Genomic DNA, 18,556 nt, shown 5'->3' on the forward strand with positions numbered 1-18,556 from the left:
TTCTGTTTTTGGGCTCCCTCTGGTGGTTACTGATGGTACTGGGTGACTTGTCTTTCCTGGGTTTCTGGGTTCCACCTGTTCCATCAGCATATGGGAGTTTCCTATTTAACCTGGCTTTGCTGGCATTTCCTCGCCGGTTATCAATGTATCCAGTGTGTCTTGTTACCTCTGCTCCCTGCTCCTAGAACCTTCTGGACAAGCTAAGTTTGGATTTTCCTGTTTTGTGTTTTGCTTAATTTGGTTTTTAGTCCAGCCTGCAGATATGTGATTCTCTGCTGCTGGTTGCTCTAGTGGGCTGAAATTGCTTTTCATGTACCATGAGTTGGCACATGAGTTCAAGTAATTTCAGGATGGTTTTTTGAAGGGTTTTTCGCTGACCGCGCAGTTCACTTTTGTATCCTCTGCTATCTAGCTTTAGCGGGCCTCATTTTGCTGAAACTGTTTTCATACTATGTATGTGCTTTCCTCTCATTTCACCGTCATTATATGTGGGGGGCTGCTATTTGCTGTGGGGTATTTCTCTGGAGGCAAGAGAGGTCTGTGTTTCTTCTGATAGGGGAAGTTAGATCTTCGGCTGGAGCGAGACGTCTAGGATCATCGTAGGCACGTTCCCCGGCTATTTTTATTTGTGTGTTAGGTTCAGGGTCGCGGTCAGCTCAGGTTCCATCGCCCTAGAGCTTGTTTGTATCTGTGCTTGTCCTTTTTGTGATCCCCTGCCATTGGGATCATGACAGTGTACCTCCGTGCCGTTAGTTCGGTACGGAGGGTCTTTTTGCCCCCTTTGCGTGGTTTTTGTAGGGTTTTGTGTTGACCGCAAAGTTACCTTTCCTATCCTCGCTCTGTTCAGAAAGTCGGGCCTCACTTTGCTAAATCTATTTAATCTCTACGTCTGTCTTTTCATCTTAACTCACAGTCATTATATGTGGGGGCTGCCTTTTCCTTTGGGGTATTTCTCTGAGGCAAGGTAGGCTTATTTTCTATCTTCAGGCTAGCTAGTTTCTCAGGCTATGCCAAGTTGCATAGGGAGCGTTAGGCGCAATCCACGGCTGCCTCTAGGGTGGTTGGAGAGGATTAGGGATTGCGGTCAGCAGAGTTCCCACGTCTCAGAGCTCGTTCTATGTTTTTGGGTTTTGTCAGGTCACTGTATGTGCTCTGACCTCTATGTCCATTGTGGTACTGAATTACCTTATCATAACAGTATCCTATTCCATTGAGAGGAATTGATGCTGCGCCTTTGGCCAAGAATAAGCCTCAGTATTGGACCCAATTGACCATGTGCATGGCTCCTGCACATCAGGAGGATATCCGCTTTCTGGTGTTGCATAATCTGCATGATGTGGTCATTTTGGGGTTGCCATGGCTACAGGTTCATAATCCAGTATTGGACTGGAAATCTATGTCTGTGTCCAGCTGGGGTTGCCAGGGGGTACATGGTGATGTTCCATTTTTGTCTATTTCGTCTTCCACTCCTTCTGAAGTTCCAGAGTTTTTGTCGGATTATCGGGATGTATTTGATGAGCCCAAAGCCAGTGCCCTACCTCCTCATAGGGATTGCGATTGTGCAATTAATTTGATTCCTGGTAGTAAGTTTCCTAAGGGCCGATTGTTCAATTTATCTGTGCCAGAACACGCCGCTATGCGGAGTTATATAAAGGAATCCTTGGAGAAAGGCCATATTCGCCCGTCGTTATCACCGTTAGGAGCAGGGTTCTTTTTTTGTGGCCAAGAAGGATGGTTCTTTGAGACCTTGCATTGATTACCACCTTCTTAATAAAATTACAGTCAAATTTCAGTATCCTTTGCCGTTGCTGTCTGATTTGTTTGCTCGTATTAAAGGGGCTAGTTGGTTCACCAAGATAGATCTTCAAGGGGCGTATAATCTTGTGCGTATTAAACAAGGCGATGAATGGAAAACAGCATTTAATACGCCCGAGGGCCATTTTGAGTACCTGGTTATGCCATTCGGGCTTTCCAATGCTCCATCAGTATTTCAGTCCTTTATGCATGACATCTTCCGAGAGTACCTGGATAAATTCCTGATTGTGTATTTGGATGATATTTTGGTCTTTTCGGATGATTGGGAGTCTCATGTGAAGCAGGTCAGAATGGTGTTCCAGGTCCTTCGTGCGAATTCCTTGTTTGTGAAGGGGTCAAAGTGTCTCTTTGGAGTTCAGAAGGTTTCATTTTTGGGGTTCATTTTTTCCCCTTCTACTATCGAGATGGACCCTGTTAAAGTCCAGGCCATTTACGATTGGACTCAGCCGACATCTGTGAAGAGCCTGCAAAAGTTTCTGGGCTTTGCTAATTTTTATTGGTGCTTTTTCGCTAATTTTCTACTGTTGCTAAACCGTTGACTGATTTGACCAAGAAGGGTGCTGATGTGGTCAATTGGTCTTCTGCGGCTGTAGAGGCTTTTCAGGAGTTGAAGCGTCGTTTTTCTTCTGCCCCTGTGTTGTGCCAGCCAGATGTTTCGCTTCCGTTTCAGGTTGAGGTTGATGCTTCTGAGATTGGAGCAGGGGCTGTTTTCTCGCAAAGAAGTTCTGATGGCTCGGTGATGAAGCCATGTGCTTTCTTTTCTAGAAAGTTTTCACCTGCTGAGCGTAACTATGATGTTGGTAATCGTGAATTGTTGGCCATGAAGTGGGCATTCGAGGAGTGGCGTCATTGGCTGGAAGGAGCCAAGCATCGCGTGGTGGTCTTGACAGATCACAAGAATTTGACTTATCTTGAGTCTGCCAAACGGTTGAATCCGAGACAGGCTCGATGGTCGTTATTTTTCTCCCGTTTTGATTTTGTGGTTTCGTACCTTCCGGGCTCTAAGAATGTGAAGGCTGATGCCCTGTCAAAGAGTTTTGTGCCTGACTCTCCGGGTGTTCCTGAGCCGGCGGGTATTCTCAAAGAGGGGGTAATTTTGTCTGCCATCTCCCCTGATTTGCGGCGGGTGCTGCAAAAATTTCAGGCTGATAGACCTGACCGTTGCCCAGCGGAGAAACTGTTTGTCCCTGATAGATGGACTAGTAGAGTTATCTCTGAGATTCATTGTTCAGTGTTGGCTGGGCATCCTGGAATCTTTGGTACCAGAGATTTGGTGGCTAGATCCTTCTGGTGGCCGTCTTTGTCGCGGGATGTGCGTTCTTTTGTGCAGTCCTGTGGGACTTGTGCTCGGGCTAAGCCCTGCTGTTCTCGTGCCAGTGGGTTGCTTTTGCCCTTGCCGGTCCCGAAGAGGCCCTGGACGCATATTTCTATGGATTTTATTTCGGATCTCCCCGTCTCTCAAAAGATGTCGGTCATTTGGGTGGTTTATGATCGCTTTTCTAAGATGGTCCATTTGGTACCTTTGTCTAAATTGCCTTCCTCCTCTGATTTGGTGCCATTATTTTTCCAGCATGTGGTTCGTTTACATGGTATCCCGGAGAACATCGTTTCTGACAGAGGTTCCCAGTTTGTTTCAAGGTTTTGGCGATCCTTTTGTGCTAGGATGGGCATTGATTTGTCTTTTTCCTCGGCTTTCTATCCTCAGACAAATGGCCAAACCGAACGAACTAATCAAACTTTGGAAACATATCTGAGATGCTTTGTTTCTGCTGATCAGGATGATTGGGTGTCCTTTTTGCCGTTGGCTGAGTTCGCCCTTAATAATCGGGCCAGCTCGGCTACTTTGGTTTCGCCGTTTTTCTGCAATTCTGGTTTCCATCCTCGTTTCTCTTCAGGGCAGGTTGAGTCTTCAGACTGTCCTGGTGTAGATACTGTGGTGAATAGGTTGCAGCAGATTTGGACTCATGTGGTGGACAATTTGACATTGTCCCAGGAGAAGGCTCAACATTTCGCTAACCGCCGGCGCTGTGTGGGTCCCCGACTTCGTGTTGGGGATTTGGTTTGGTTGTCGTCTCATTATGTTCCTATGAAGGTTTCCTCTCCAAAGTTTAAGCCTCGTTTCATTGGTCTGTATAAGATTTCTGAGGTTATCAATCCTGTGTCATTTCGTTTGGCCATTCCTGCTTCTTTTGCCATCCATAATGTGTTCCATAGGTCGTTATTGCGGAGATACGTGGCGCCTGTGGTTCCATCCGTTGATCCTCCTGCCACGGTGTTGGTTGAGGGGGAGTTGGAGTATCTGGTGGAGAAGATTTTGGATTCTCGTGTTTCGAGACGGAAACTCCAGTACCTGGTCAAGTGGAAGGGTTATGGTCAGGGAGATAATTCCTGGGTTTTTGCCTCTGATGTTCATGCTGCTGATCTGGTTCGTGCCTTTCATTTGGCTCATCCTGGTCGGCCTGGGGGCTCTGGTGAGGGTTCAGTGACCCCTCCTCAAGGGGGGGGGGGTACTGTTGTGAATTCTGTTGTCGGGCTCCCTCCTGTGGTCATTAATGGTACTTCGGCTGGTTCTGTCCATGGACTTCCTCTGGTGGGTGTTTCTGAGTTTCCTTTCACAGGTGACGAGGTTAATTCGTTAGCTGCTGCTCTATTTAACTCCACTTAGATCTTTGCTCCACGCCACCTGTCAATGTTCCAGTATTGGTCTAGTTCACTCCTGGATCGTTCTTGTGACCTGTCTTTCCATCTGAAGCTAAGTTCCAGCTTGTATTTCTTTGGTTTGCTATTTTTCTGTCCAGCTTGCTATTTAATTTGTTGTCTTGCTTGCTGGAAGCTCTGGGACGCAGAGGGAGCGCCTCCGCACCGTGAGTCGGTGCGGAGGGTCTTTTTGCGCCCTCTGCGTGGTCTTTTTGTAGGTTTTTGTGCTGACCGCAAAGTAACCTTTCCTATCCTCGGTCTGTTCAGTAAGTTGGGCCTCACTTTGCTTAATCTATTTCATCTCTGTGTTTGTATTTTTATCTTTACTCACAGTCATTATATGTGGGGGGCTGCCTTTTCCTTTGGGGAATTTCTCTGAGGCAAGGTAGTCTTTATTTTCCTATCTTCAGGGCTAGCTAGTTTCTTAGGCTGTGCCGAGTTGCATAGGGAGCGTTAGGCGCAATCCACGGCTATTTCTAGTGTGGTTGATAGGTTTAGGGATTGCGGTCAGCAGAGTTCCCACGTCCCAGAGCTCGTCCTTTATTATCAGTAACTATCAGGTCATTCCGTGTGCTCTTAACCACCAGGTCCATTATTGTCCTGACCACCAGGTCATAACACCGGTGACCTAGGAGCTGCATGAGAACTTTCACTGGAGAAAGTGGCCACTGTACTGACTGCAATCCTGAACTTAACACCGCAACTAGAAGTAGCCGTGGAGTGTACCTAACACACCTAGACACCTCGTCACAGCCGGAGAACTAAATACCCCTAAAGATGGAAATAGGAATACTATCTTGCCTCAGAGAAAATCCCCAAAGGATAGCGAGCCCCCCACAAATATTGGCGGTGAGTCGGAGAGGAAAAAACATACACAGGCAGAAAAACAGGATTAGCACAGGAGGCCACTCTAGCTAGATAGGACAGGATAGGACAGAGTTCTGTGCGGTCAGTATAAAAACCCTTCAAAACATCCACAGCAGAATATACAAAAACTTCCTACATCTTTACTAAAAGATGTAGGAGCGTAAATCTGCAAGTCCTGTGAATCCTACAATCAGAGCAGGAATAAAACTGAAACAAGCACACTGGCAGTGTGCCACAGAAACAAAAACCAAACACTTATCTTTGCTGAAATAGGCAGCGAGCAGGAGAAGCCAGAAAGTGATCCAACACTTCACAAGGAACATTGACTACTGGCAAGGGCTAAAGGATCCTGCCCACTTAAATATCCCAGTCAGAATTGTAATCATCCGATACACCTGGCCAGGTCTGTGACTCAGAGACAACTGCATTCCCACCTACAACCACTGGAGGGAACCCAAGAGCAGAATTCACAACAATGATCCTAGTCTGGTTCTCCTGTAAAAAAAGTAATTCCTTTTGAGTAGCAGAAACACCATTGGGCTCCATGGCCTGATGATACTGTGAGGATACTAAAGAAAAAACAGGAAGTGGACCCACTGGACCGTGACGACGACCCTTCCACGGATGAGCTGACCAGATAGACCACCCCCTATACAGGGAGAGTTAGGGGCAGGCCCATGGGGGACTATCGCCACAGTAGCTGGGAGACCAAGAAGGACAAGAAAGTGATCCTCAGAGACACCAGACTAGCGAGAGTGCAAGAGACACTGTACGGGCGGATTAGGCAGGAACACAGAACTAGCGAGAGCAGAGAGGACACGGAACTGGCAGGTGTGCAGAGACACAGGAGTGGTGAGTATGCAGAAACACAGGACTGGCAGGTATAGAGAGGCACAGGACTGGCGGGTATGCAGAGACACAGGACTGGCAGGTATGCCAAAACACAGGACTAGCAGGTATACTGAGACACAGGACTGGCAGGTATGCGAAGACTCAGGACTGGCAGGTATGCCGAAACACAGGAATGGCAGGTATGCGGAGACACAGGACTGGATCTAGGGAAAGCAAGGAACAAGCTGTACGTGCAGAACAGAACACATGAAATCACAAACAAATGATCATCAGGCACAGGGGAGAGGAAGTAAGCGATTGATAAAGCGACGCTGCGCAGTACTTCCGGGTGAGAGTCCTCCAAGGTGATAGAGAGGACAGGAAGGAAGTGCCAGAAGAAAGTTAGAAGTGTGCGTGCGCAGTACTAAATCTGGCATGCGCGTGCACTTGACGAGCAGCAGAAGAAGGGAGTGAGCCCTGAGAAGACGATGCTGCAGCTGAGGAGTCGCGCCGGGATGCCGAGGACAGTGAGTATGGCGGGGCGCAGGGAGTGGCAGCGGTAGCTGTGGCATGACACTAGATAAGTTCCTTAGGGGGTCTACTTTCCAAAATGGTGTCACTTGTGGGGTTTTGAATGTTTAAGCACATCAGGGGCTCTCCAAACGCGACATGGCGTCCTATCTTAATTCCAGTCAATTTTGCATTGAAAAGTCAAATGGCGCTCCTTCCCTTCTGAGCTCTGCCATGCGCCCAAACAGTGGTTTACCCCCACATATGGGGTATCAGCGTACTCAGGACAAATTGCACAACTATTTTTGGGGCCCAATTTCTTCTGGTACCCTTGGGAAAAAAATTAGGGGAAAAAATATCATTTTTGTGAAAAAATATGATTTTTAATTTTTACGGCTCTACCTTATAAACTTCTGTGAAGCATTTGATGGGTCAAAGTGCTAACCACACATCTAGATAAGCTCCTTAGCGGGTCTACTTTCCAAAATGGTGTCACTTGTGGGGGGTTTCAATGTTTAGGCACATCAGGGACTCTCTAAACGCGACATGGTGTCCTATCTCAATTCTAGCCAATTTTGCATTGAAAAGTCAAATGGCGCTCCTTCCCTTCTGAGCACTGCCATGCACCCAAACAGTGGTTTACCTCCACATATGGGGTATCAGCATACTCAGAACAAATTGTACAACAACATTTGGGGTCCAATTTCTCCTGTTACTCTTGGTAAAACAAAACAAATTGGAGCTAAATTAAATTTTTTGTGAAAAAAAGTTAAATGTTCATTTTTTTTAAACATTCCAAAAATTCCTGTGAAACACCTGAAGGGTTAATAAACTTCTTAAATTTGGTTTTGAGCACCTTGAGGGGTGCAGTTTTTAGAATGGTGTCACACTTGGGTATTTTCTATCATATAGACCCCTCAAAGTGACTTCAAATGTGATGTGGTCCCTAAAAAAAATGGTGTTGTAAAAATGAGAAATTGCTGGTCAACTTTTAACCCTTATAACTCCCTAACAAAAAAAAGTTGGTTCCAAAATTGTGCTGATTTAAAGTAGACATGAGGGAAATGTTACTTATTAAGTATTTTGTGTGACATAACTGTGATTTAAGGGCATAAAAATTCAAAGTTGGAAAATTTGCTAAATTTTCGCCAAATTTCCGTTTTTTTCACAAATAAATGCAGGTAATATCAAAGAAATTTTACCACTAACATGAAGTACAATATGTCACGAGAAAAAAATTTCAAAATCACTGGGATCCTTTGAAGCGTTCCAGAGTTATAACCTCATAAAGGGACAGTGGTCAAAATTGTAAAAATTGGCCCGGTCATTAACGTGCAAACCACCCTTGGGGGTAAAGGGGTTAAAATAGAACTCTTTGGCCAAAGTGATCAAAGATACGTGAGGAGAAAAAAGGGCACAGAATTTCAGGAAAATAACATCTCATTAAACATGGTGGATCAATCATGCTTTGAGATTGTGGTGCCTTAAAGGCGCAAGGAATAGGTTTTAAATGACCCTCACAGTCACCTGATCTGAACATCATTGAACATCTGTGGCGAGAACTCAAAATAGCAGTGCCTGCAAGTCGACCCAGGAATCTCACAGAACTGGAAGAATTTTCCAAGGAAGAATTGTTGAAAATCCCTTAAACAAGAATTAGGGTATGTGCACACGTCCGGATATCTTGCAGAAATTTCCTGAACAAAATCGGACATTTTCTGCAAGAAATCCGCATGCGGAGTTTTCACGTTTTTTTTCGCGTATTTCACGCGGTTTTTGCCCTTTTTTTTGCTGATTGTTTGCGGATTTTTCCAGAGGTTCTGGGATGCAATAATGTAGTGGGAAATCTGCAAAAAATCTGCAAAATAATGAACATGCTGCATTTTTTACCGCGAAAAAACCCCGCAACATATGCACAAAAATTGCAGAATGCATTCTAAATGATAGGATGCATATGTATGCGGATTTTAAGCATTTTTATAGCGAAAAAACACAAAAAAAAACGCGAAAAATCCAGAAGGAATCCTGACGTGTAAAAGACTCCTCTCTGGCTACAAAAGCGATTTCTTGCTGTGATACTTTCAAAAGGGGTGCTACTAGGTACTAACCATGACAGAGTTCCCAAACTCTGCCCATTTTCCTTTTTGTAATTTTTAAAATGTAAAAGATGAAAATATATATTTTTTTTCCTAAAACACAATGGAAATGTTTCATCTTTAATTTAGGCCTTTTAGAGATCATTTCATCTACATCTTGCTTAACTGTTAACAATGACAGTAATTTTGACCAGGGGTGTCCAAACTTTTTCATGCCACTGTGATAGATACGAGTTCTATCTGTAAAAAACATTGATATAATATTTGTGAAAATGGATGTCTGAATGAGGCTTTAGGTCGGGGACCACAGAAACCCCTCATGTATCACTATTTGGCTTTAAATAGTGGATATGGACATGGTAATAATTTACACATTTTTATATAAGGTAAATAATAGCCCATTGTGATTTTCACCTAGTACAGGATGGCTTCATGATGAACTGCACATGCAATCAACATTTACAAGAAGGTACAACACGACTCACGAGTGCTAGATTTCCATCACATACAGCTTTTTCAATAATTATAGTGCAATATGGAAATTCCGCTTTGTGTCATTTGTCAATACCTTGTGAGTTGTGACGATTTTCACTGTGGATTTACCCTGTTGCATAGGGTAGGGTAAAATAAGCAACAAAATCTGCATGTAGTAAGTGCAGTTATTGACAACATGGATCAAAGTAGTACATTTCTCAGGTTTTCTTTTTCAGAAAAAAAAAGTGTTGAAAAAAATATTCAATTTAAAGGGAATCTGTCACTACATTTGACATATCCAAACTATTAATAAGGGCATACAGTTTATAGAATGCTGAAAAACAGTCCTCCATGTGTGTTTTATATCAGATGTCTTGTTGCTGAGAAATCATCTTTTAACAATTTATTTAAATGATCTCTTCCAGGCTCCGGGGAGGATGGTGCCTGGAAGGTAACTCTGCTTCAAGAGCTTGTTTTAAATATAAGGGGGAACATCCAGAGAAGCTGATCAGGCACTAGTCCCAGCATATGGAGATATAATAACCTTAAGAGCACTTACTTGCAATATGCCATATATCACATTTATAGGTGGTGCTGACTCTTATTCACAGAAATGGGGGGATAGGAGTTTGCCCTTAACCAGTTATGGATTTATTAATATAGATAAAGAACTTTCTCTAACTCTCCACCATTATAGACTATTCATGAAAAGTTATATTTTTATATCGCCTATAAGCAGGGTGTACATAGAAATCACGGGGTGCCATAACAGAAGTTCTAATTGTCACCCACCCCCCAAAGTATATATATTTGGCGAGGTCACATCAGAGCATATACCCATAGATTAACCTTTCATTGCCCCTATAAAGTATTATGCCAACTAGAGTACCCTTCAAACACTGTATGATACCTCCACAGTGAATTCCTCCACAGTACCCTCCACATGCACAGAACTACTGTATCCCTCTCATGACCTCGTGAATCCAACAAAATTTGATCCCCCAACTGTGACCCCCACACAGCCCTTCTTGAAGTATAATGTACCCCACTAGCCCTCAAGCAGTATGATGGACTCCACACAAAACTTCACACTGTATACAGTATAATGGCTTGTACATTAAGTATAATACAGCCCTCCATAAAGTATAAAGGCTCCCTCGTAGCCCTCCAAATATTATAATGGCCCCCACATAACTCTCCCTATAAAATAATGTGCCCAACATTGCCTTCCATGTAATATAATGCACCTCCCCATAGTCCTCCATACAGTGTAATGAGCCCCACATAGCCCTCCATATAGTATAATACACCCCTAGGAATAATGTGCCCCACGTTGCCTTCTGTATGGTCTAATGCACCCCATAGTCCTCTATGTAATATAAAGCACCCATCCATAGTTCTCCATACAGTATAATGGGCCCCACATTGCCTTCCATATAGTATAATGCACCCCCTATAGTCCTTCATATAGTGTAATGCACCCCATAGTCCTCCATATAGTAAAACTAGATTATTACAAGGGATGGAAGGCCTCTCATACGATGAGAGGTTGGAAAAGTTTGGATTGTTTAGCTTAGAAAAAATACACCTCAGAGGAGATCTCATATATATGTATAAATATATGTGTGGCCAGTACAAAACACTGGCACATGGCTTATTCCTTCCAAAGACCATACTGAGGCCTAGGGGGGCACTCATTACGTGTGGAAGAAAGGCGATTCCGGCAGCTAAACAGGAAAGGGTTCTTTACAGTTAGAGCATTCAGACTGTGGAATGCACGACCACAAGAGGTAGTAATAGCAGACACTATAATAGGTTTTAAAAAAGGCTGGACGATTTCCTTGATGCACACAACATTGCTGGTTATAGTGGACTTAGTGACTAAATGAAAAAATGATGGAGAAAGGTTTAACTTGATGGACCTAGGTCTTTTTTCAACCTATGTAACTATGTAGCTATAGTAAAATGCACCACATAGTTCTCCATATAATATAATGAACCTCCATAGTCCTCTATATAGTATAATGCACCCCCGTAGTTCTCCATATATTATAATGCACCCCATAGTCGTTCATATAGTATAATGCACCCCATAGTTCTCCATATAGTATAATGCACCCCCTAGTCCTCTATATAGTATAATGCACTCCATAGTCCTCCATATGATATAATGCACCCTATAGTCCTCCATATAGTATTATGCACTTCATAGTCCTCCATATAGTATAATGCATCCTAGTCCTCTATATAGTATAATGCACTCCATAGTCCTCTTATTATTATATTTTACCACATAGTTCTCCATATAGTATAATTCACCCCTCCATAGTCCTCCATATAGTATAATGTACCTACTAGTCCTCAATATAGAAAACCTACAAAAATAGTCCTCGAAAAAAAAATCATATAAAAGTAATTTTTATTGAGCCATGTTAAAACATAATTAAAAAAGGGATGACATTTATACAAAAAGAACAAGCAAACATTGGGCAGAAATATGCAAAAGGTCCAACAATAGTAATATTTCAATAATAGGCCATCATGAATAAAAAGCACAATGCTAGACAGTGAATCAAGTGATAAAGTGCATATGAATTTGGACGAATAGCAAAACAAGGAGCTGGGTACAACTAGTACAATAATAAAATGTAATATATGATATAGCACAATTGCTTAAGAGTCTTTATACAGGAATTTTCCTCTGCACATCATAATCACATATGGACTAGAATAGAGCAAAATTCATAGAAGATATTTGAACTGATGAAAACACATAGTTACCCATGATCCCCCTCACACTGATAGCTATACACCCATTGTACATGGGTATAAGTACTCACACATAGTGTACACAATAAACACATACCAAATAAATACACACACAAAAAACCTTACTTTATAGCTGAGCTGCAGAGTGCAGGTGCAAAGGCTTCACTCAGTGTATAGCAGCCTGCAGACCACCTCCTTCTCTCTGCCTTCACAGCAAGGAATACAGAAGTTTGTGTGTGAGGAGGAAGAAAGCAGGTGTTAGGCTACTTTCACACATCAAGTTTTTTCCGTCAGGCTGGATCCGGCGTCGCGCCGGAGCGACGGATCCAGCGTAAATTGTGAAAAACTGATGAAACGGATCCGTTTGTCCACCGGTTCCGACTAGCGAAGCCGGCAAAAAAAATGGATCCATTTAATCAGTTTTCCATCCGTTTCGGCCATTTTTTTTATCCATTTAACGACGGATCCGTTTTTTAAAAATGCGCATGGGAGGCTCCTAAGCGTAATTGGCTACTGAAAACCTATATACAGTATACTGTGTTCCTACAGCCCATCTTTGACAGGTTGCAGAGGAGCAAGTGGTTAGAGATGGAAGGCGTTATTGCGAATATTCTGAAGATCAACGTGGATTTTACTGTGGAGGCGAATTGCTTGAGAGCGATTGTTCTGGAGAAGGAGCGAGAGAGACAGCAGCGCATCATCTGTCAGCGCCAACGGCATTTGTGGATCCATCCCATCACAATACAGAGAATGACGCGTGGAGTCTTTTCAACATGGGGCTACGAGGAGACCCAGAGAAGTTTTTCAGCTATGTCCTGATGAAAGCTGAGAACTTCGACGTGTTGGTGGAATGGATTGGACACCTCATCGCAAGAAGTGATACCTATTGCCGTTTCTCCGTTTCACCTGCAGAGCGTCTGATGGTGACTCTATGGTAAGCCATTTTTATTGTATCTCCTACTGTGAAACCACACTTATAACTGTAATGTTGTTTCTGGTAGTTTTTAAATATTTTTTTTGTATCTCTAACTGTTCTAGCTAGCTCATAACTGTAATATTATTACTGGTATTTTGTACTAATTTTTACCTTTTTTGGCACAGATTCCTTGCAACTGGAGAATTCCTTTCGTCACTCCATTTCCAGTTCTGACTTGGGATTTCCGCCATATCCGGAATTGTCAAGCACACCTGCCGTGCATTGTGGGACTCTCTACATGCGGAATTTATACCACATACCACAAAGGAGAGTTGGCTGGAGAACGCGGACAAATTCCTACAAATTTGTCAGTTTCCCAATTGCCTTGGAGCTGTGGACGGGAAACATATCCGCATAGTCAAACCTGCTGGATCGGGATCGGAATATTTTAACTACAAAAAATATTTCTCCATCGTGCTCATGGCCATCGCAGACGCTGAGTACAAATTTATTGCGGTCAATATTGGGGCCTATGGACGGTCAAATGATTCACAAGTGTTTAAAGTGTCTGCTATGGGGCGTCATCTCTATGGAAACACCTTTGAATTTCCACCTCCAAGACAGCTTCCTCAAACTGCTAAAAAGCTTTTGCTATTTTAACTGCAAAATGGAGAGTTCTCTTGACTGCTATCAACCTCAACACTGACACTGTTGACAAGATGGTAAAAGCTTGTGTGATCCTGCACAATTTTGTTATATGCAAGGAACAGATTTCCATTGAAGACCACTCTGAAGAAACCACCTTGCATGACTATCAGAACATTAGTTTTAGAAGTTCTGTGGCAGTTTCAAGAATGAGGGACAAATATGCTAAATATGCAGCGCCCCAGAGACCTGGTCGTTGCAGTATGGCACTCTGCCGCTAAGGAGAGTGGCGGTACGTCTGATGGCACTAAGGAGTTCTCCTGACCAGGTATCACCAGAACACATTACACTTCACACTACGGCCACTAGGGAGAGAAAAATGCTTTATTTATTGGGCCACTCCTCACACTGGTAAAACTAGGGGCTGGGGAGGAAGTTAGTCAGAAGCTGACTGGGTTGGAACCAGGCAACATCCCCTGGCAGGGGGTGTTGCAGGGAGAAGGCACAGGGGGTCCCTGTCAGGCGTGGGAACCTGGCAGGTGCCTAGCGAACAGAACAGAACGTAACGGAACCCTGCGGCGGTATCCAGGAGAGAGACACGAAGGGAAGGATATTGTGGAACAGTGTAAACGAGATCAAGCACAAAGGAGAGCCAGTAAGAGTCGTGCCGAGAGAGAGAGGCAACATCTTACTGTGGCGCGTAGTCGGTGGCCGGAACACCGTAGGAGTAACTGACTTCAAGCCTTACTTCAAACTCCGCTGGACAGTTAATTATAGGTTGGCTGTCTACCTTAAATTTCCTAAGAAGACATAGGGGGCAACATTGGGAGAGGGGCGTCTCTAGGGTCCCGGAAGACCTCCAAGCCTTCCCGTCATACGGGTGCGTCCTAGCCAAAACATACTGGGGGACGAGAAACTAGTAGTCTGGAACTGAAGAGAGAGAGAGAGCTGTAGAGAGCGAACGAACGAGAACAGCAGTTGTGAGGACTATTCCGAATGCTCAGCAGGGTAGGACTACAACACACAGGCGCTAGTGGTAGGCAACGATTTCCATCTGCGAAGGGAACTCTGGATGTGCCCATCGGACCGGCCGGTCTCTGATAGCCCTGTTAAACGTGCTCTGGATTGAGGATCCTGAAGTCTTCAGTAAAGAGGTAAAGAGACTGCAACCCTGTGTCCTCGTTATTGCCTGCACCTCACACCATCACCATCCACCTTATTGGGAATCCCTGGGGACACACTTCACCTGTGGGAAATTATACCATCCAGCTGCCATTCCATCACCCCAGTGGACCCCACAGCAGCGTCGGTCACCCTGACCGAACACCACAGGTGGGGTCACGAACCCCTGACAGACTGTACCACCACCTCCATTGGACGCCCCTTAGCAGGGTCGCGGACCGGGCCTAGCCACCGTGACAGCCTCAGAACCGAACCAGAGAGGCTCGGTACCGAGAACTCGTGGCCCTGTGTCTGGGGGCGATCCAAATACTTCATGTCAGCTCAAGGAAGAGTAGACTAGCAGGATGAGAGAGTTTGAAAATGGTTTTGTACATTATGTTACCAGGTTGTGAATTTCCTAAAGTTTATTATCTTTTTCCCTAGGTATTGTACCTGTTTAACCCAATGTATTGTACCTGATTGGGATTTTCCCAATGTTTATTACCTTTTTTTTGCCCAATATTACCTTGTTTATTACCTTTTTTAACCAATGTACTGTACATTATTGTGTTTTCCCAAACGTTTATTACCTTTTTAAAACCCAAAGTATTGTACCTGTTTTACCCATACTAAACCTTATCATGTAATAAATGACACCATTTTTTTAAACCAAAAAAATTGCTTTATTTAATAAAACTTTTAACAAAACTTTCATAAATTTAATAACTGTTGGGTGGAGATAATACTGGAGGGGCTGTCAGATTGGGACACTTCGACAGTGGGAGTGTGGAGAGAGGATGGTGGTGGAGAAGGATCAAGAGGAAAAACAGAAGGTGAAGGTGTGGAGACAGTAAGAGAATGGGTGGACATGAAACTGGGAGTAGTTTTTGGAATTTGGTAGGTTTGAGGGGGGGAGTGGAGGGATAGGGAGGCAGAAGAAATGGAGGGTGGAGACGAGGTATGTGTTTGGGGCATGATGGGTGGGGTAGGAGACTGGTGGTACAGGCCACGGAGTGCAGGTTAGGCAGGGAGTGGAGGCAGAGATGTGGTAGGGAACTGGTAGGGGCAGAATGCTGGTATGGGGAAGGATGCTGGTATGGGACAGGATGGTACTGGCCAGTTTGCCAGAATTGGAAAGGGGGTGGAGGGACAGTGGCTCGAGGGGGGCAGGTGCATGAGCAACTACCGGGCGGGTGGAGGGGCTTGGGAGCTAACCTGCACTAGAGCAAACTGACAGGCTTGCATTACATGCATCTGCTGATCAGGAGATACAGTAGCTTGTCTATTCGCTCGACAACCGCCTGGAAAAACGAATGGTTAGGCGATTGACTTGCATCAGGATGCATCCTATCCAGTCGTGTGGGCAACTCAATAATACTGTTGCTGAGCAAATTAAAACCTGCAGTCATTTGCTCAGACAACAGTTTCAGACAGTTCTGGAAGGCTGCATTCAGATGCAAGAACACGGGTGCATAGCTCTGTACCTGACGCTTCTGGCTCTGCCACCCAGAACCCACAGGTGTTCTAGAGGTGGCAGCATCAGAGGGGTGGGGTAAAGGTAAAGCTATATCCTCACAGCAGCTTCATGTAACGCAGTCGGCCATGATGCTCCAGCGCTGGTGGATGGGATCGAGGGATCGCATGTGAGGGAAGGCTGGGAAGGTGCAGAGGGGTCGGGTCTGTCAAAGTGTCCCTCAGTGGCGGACTCCTGAGGGATCGCTTCTGAAGGATTCAACTCGGCAGGCTCCCGAGTGCTGTAGACGGTGCTGTGGAAAAAAGAAAAAAAAATGTAAATTAATATATTGTTATTGCTTGGCCCTGGCTGAAACCAAAAATAAGGTTAGACATGTAAACATGTTAAAATGGGGGGAGGGGGAGATAATATTTACCTTCTGCTCACCATCGTTGTCCTGAGGAACGACAGGGATCGGGCATATTTATATTTGCTCCTGCATCCTCCGAATCCACTCGGGGCCTGCATCTCTTTGTTGAATTCCTTCTTGAAGCGATCCCTGATTGACCGCCACCACTTGACAATTCTTTCACCTGTAAAGTGAAAACACAAATTGGTTAGTATACAACACATTATACATCCAGCAACATAACTGAACTGTGAATACTTACGTGCTTACGCCGACGACCCTGGGAGGCGCTTTGAGGACCTCTGGATCGAGCGTCAGAATAGGAAGACTAAAAGAAAAAAGAAAAACAAAAAAAATTAGGTGCTTTGATGTTGTCTTATGTGTTGTGTGTTCCGTGATGTCTGTAATGATCTGTTATGTGTTGTGTGTACCGTGATGTCTGTGATGATGTGCTTCTGCGATGCATTTAGATACTTACTACACGCGCGCCCGCTCCGGGTATCTCTCCTCCCCTTCCGTCTCCTTCTAGAAGCACCTCTGACGCTGCAAGTTCCTGTTAAGAATTAAAGCATATTGTTAGGCGAACATCACCAAAAAGAAAAAAACAAAAAGATATATTTTTACCTCACAGCGCTGATAATGCGAGGGAGGGCTCCCAGAAGAAGACATGGCTTGCTGCTTGCTGTGGCTGTAGCTTGCCGGCTGACTGCTGGCTAGATGTGGCTGTAGCTTGCCGGCTGGCTGCTGGCTGTGGCTGTAGCTGACTGACTGCGGCTGTAGCTGGCTGGCTGGCTGGCTGCTGGCTAAATGTGGCTGTAGCTTGCCGGCTGGCTGCTGGTTGTGGCTGTAGCTGGCTGGCTGTGGCTGTAGCTTGTCGGCTGGCTGTGGCTGGCCTGGGGCAGGTTCAGCTCTGGCTGGCTGGAGGCTCTGGCTGGCAGCAGGTTCAGCTCTGGCTGGCTGGAGGCTCCGACTCTGGCTGGTGGCAGGTTCAGCTCTGGCTGGTGGCAAGTTCAGCTCTGGATGGCGGCAGGTTCAGCTCTGGACGGCATCAGGTTCAGCTCTGGATGGCAGGTGTTCTCTGTGTCTCTGTCTTGCTGGTTGGTAAAAGGTTGAGTGAAGGCCTACCTGGCTGGCTTCATATATGTTTCCTAATTGGGGGCTGGCCAATTGTTTCTGAGCATGCTCAGTTAAAAAAAGCAATCCACACTCTGGGGCCCATAGGCTTCCATTGTAGCAAAAAGCTGGATGCGCCGGATCCGGAGATTCTGGCTTTTTTGCCGGAGACAAAAAACTTTACTGTGTACGTTTTTTCCAGACGCCGGAAACAACATTTTTGCCGGATCCGGCGAAAACCGGACGAAACGTAAGGTCATCCAGCGCTAATACAAGTCTATGGGGAAAAACCGGATCCGGCGGCATCTTTTGTTAGGGTTGGTGTTGGGCTTAGGGTCGGGATTGAGTTTAGGGTTAGGGTTGGGCATAGGGTTATGGTTGGGGATAGGGTTAGGGTTAGGCTTAGCAATGGGCTTAGGATTGGGAGTTTAGGGTTAGGGTTCGAACAAAAGTAAGAATAAAAAATATAAAGAAAAAAACATTACTACTGTTACATTAGGTCTATTAATGTTAGATTAGGTTAGGCTTACTAGTGATAGATTAGGTTTGGCTTACTAGTGTTAGATTACTTTTTTTTGTTTTGTTAGGCATTCGTATAAAATAAAACTGTCACGGATCCTTCTCTCTGCGCTGCCGCTAATTCATCACGTATCCGCTCTCAGCACGTGACTTGGGGTTGTGCCTGCAAGGGTTAATCTATCTCCCCTCTCTCAGTCCAGCATTCAACCTCTGTCCTATGCTGTAATGTGAGTATAAATCACACATCGACCCAGGCCACACACCCGCTAATACATGCTGCC

Source organism: Ranitomeya imitator, chromosome 1 (genome assembly GCF_032444005.1).
Source record: "Ranitomeya imitator isolate aRanImi1 chromosome 1, aRanImi1.pri, whole genome shotgun sequence".
In the NCBI taxonomy this organism is placed as follows: domain Eukaryota; kingdom Metazoa; phylum Chordata; class Amphibia; order Anura; family Dendrobatidae; genus Ranitomeya; species Ranitomeya imitator.